The sequence below is a fragment of the Pinus tabuliformis genome, chromosome 6 (genome assembly GCF_031772625.1).
Source record: "Pinus tabuliformis cultivar Carrire ecotype Pingquan chromosome 6, CPIR1, whole genome shotgun sequence".
NCBI lineage: Eukaryota > Viridiplantae > Streptophyta > Pinopsida > Pinales > Pinaceae > Pinus > Pinus tabuliformis.
In genome coordinates, this window is record NC_142292.1 from 1640625394 (window position 1) to 1640628467 (window position 3074).

The following is a 3074-nucleotide window of genomic DNA, read 5'->3' on the forward strand; positions in this document are numbered from 1 at the left end:
TGTCTTTCCCGCTCAACTTTTATCTGATTTGGTTTACCATTGTAAGGGAGCCACATGTGCGACCAGTCAGTTGCAAAGTATCCGTGAAGTTTTTCTAACTAATCTCTGCTAAGAACTAAGCCATAAAATTCTGGAATATCAGCAACTAAAATGTTGATAACTTGACATACCTTTGGGTTGGATGACAGCCTTATGGTGACATGATTTAATTCGCTAATCACTTCGAATTGGGATCGATCTAATTGAACTATGCGCATAATGGATTTCTGTGGTTGAACATTCAATTTTTCACATATTGACTTTGGTAAAATATTCGATGAAGCTGCAGAATCTACTAAGAAATTATGCAATTTTTTATTGAAAATTTCATAAGTAAGAAGAAATAGAGGAGTATGAGATCCCGATCTTCCTCTAATTAAGGTGATATCATTTGGATCAACTTTATTAATCACATTAGTTGGAGGTCTTCCCATGTCATGGGAAGCTTGAGAGATTACAGCGACCGGTAAAGGTGCAACTGTTACAGCATGTAATTCTTTCAAAAGTACCTTTTGTTGGTGTTTTAACTTGCTCAATTCGTAAAAAGTGATATTGGCCCTAGTCCTTTTCATGTCTTCTATGATATTATACTCCATTTCATTTGAAACGATCAGCGTTTTAGATGGAGTTGATGGGTCTGTTTGGAATGGGCTGGTTTGAGTCACTTTTTGTGTCGTTTTCTTGGCTGCGACTTTATCCTTAGTCATTGAGCTTGCGCTTTTTGGCTTAGGGGTAGGTTGAGGAGGATCAAGTTGATTTCTGTTGCGAGTACTAATCAGGGATGCCTCTTGATCCTCTTCATATGGGAGGATGAAATCCCACATACCTTGTAACTCTACAACTTCTTCCTCATCGGTATGCTCCTCAGTAGCAATTTCCTCTTCTTCTTCTTCGGATTCAACACTTGTAATAGCGTAGGGGGTTTGGAATTGGTCGAAGGGTTTCTTTTAAAAGGTCTGTATGGCTTTTTAGAAGAAGTTTCTACCACTTGTTTCTTAATGTCCACCATCTTGTTAGACATGGTCTTCAAAACTTTTTGCAATCCTTCTAAATCGAATGGATCTTTCGATTGTTTTTTCTTGGGATCTTCCTTGAAAGTAACCTTCTTGGATTTTCGTTCTTCTATTTCGTTTTTCTTTTCTAAGGCCATAATACGTTTCTCTACTGTTATCGCTTCTTTCATATTTTCAACTAAAGTTGTTTTGTTAGCCCTATCAACTAATATTGATATGCTTGATGGTAAAGCAGTAATGTACCATTCACTTCGACTTCTTCTCTAGGCTGGGAAGCAACAGGAATTTTGTTTAAGATTTTATTGAAACTTAAATAGAAATATTTGATAGGTTCTTTTGACTCGGACCTAAGGTTAGACAGGTCATTGATCAGTGTCACCGTAGACCTATCATCACCAAACTTAATCAAGAATTGTTCTTGGAAAATCTCCCAACTAGTAATAGATCCAGATGGTAATGAGAAATACGATGATCCAGCTATTCCTTGCAGAGTATAAGGGAAAAGTCAAACAACAACATCTTCATTCGTAACTCCATTAAGATTTATGGATAACATAAAGTTATTTATATGTTCTTCCGCTAGCATGCCTACCTCAGGATTAAACTTAGGCAGCCATTTTTAAGGATGGGCCGTAATTGACTCAAGGGCGCAGGCATTAAGACTGCCCCTGGGTTATTCCATGGAGATTGGCCATCGTTGAACTACTAACATAGGAAAGTGCAGAAGATGATTCATGCGGTTGAGACGATGAGGATGTTACGACTCCAAATAATTGAGAAGGGGTTGTGGGAGTTCTAGTGGACTAATGGACAATGATCTGAAGTGGAGCAGTGGATGGTTGACTTCACAGTGGAGAGGTTGAGATGGATGATGATGATGAAATAGTCTCACTATCGGACACTTTAGGAGATTTCCTTGCTCTCTTCCTTGTAGGTAGAGGTAACTCGGTTGGCTGAACACCAAACTTTTCACTCTTTAATCTGGTAAGAGGATGAGCAGGGTTATATTGCGAAGTCATGCTTCCTTGAGATATATCAAATTTTTGAGGAGATATAGAAAATCGCTGAAGTTTGTGAATCAAAGATTCAACTTCTGGAGGTTCAATAGTAGATTGTTCTGAAATGTCAGGGTTTGTAGCAGCGGTTGTTACTCCTGCGACTTCTAGCTCTAGATTTAAAGACTCTAAATGTGATGGAGAAGCCAGGGGAGATGGTGAGGGTGATTTAATCTCAAAATGGTATTTAGATTTGGATTTACTTTCCATTCACAGTTCGAGGCCCTCCTTCTAGCGCCAAATATGTTGAAGCCCCGAAAATCGGGTCTACAACATGGGGGATACCCACCCGGTCCGAACCTTGGTTAGCAGCTCCTTTTTCGTTTGGTATAGTGGGTCCGACCGGGGATATGGAACCAATTTCGCAATTTATGTGTGTGTGTGTGAAGAATTGATATTTCCCTTCTAAAAGTTCCTAAGTGAAATACTCTAATTCTAACTCTAATCTAATAACATGCAAATTTTATTCTAATAAACAAAAACATCTAGTTCTACACTAACTTGGGGTCTAATCCTTATTTTATGCGATCTAAAATGATTTCAGATAACAATTGGTAATAAATATCATTCAACTGTTATGAGAAAAGAATTCAATAAAAACGAACCACTTCGTATAAAAGTTAGACGAAACAGTTGTGAAAAACATATCGAATAATAAGTTATTCATACATTAAGCATAAACAAATAGCTATCACCGTACAAAAGTGCCAAATGATAACTCAAACATTCACACATCAATATATAAACAACTGAACTTGAATATCACTTTTAACGCAAAGGCAGAAATAGTTAAGAGATAAAAGTACCATTTATAACTAGTCCTAATCATGAGCTTCAAGTGATAATGATTTATCTCTTCGTAACCCAACATCCACTAAGAGTACAGAAGTGCAACATCAGTAGCAGATATTAAATACAGATATCGATAAATCTTGTTCCATTCATTTATCAAAACCTCCACAGAGGG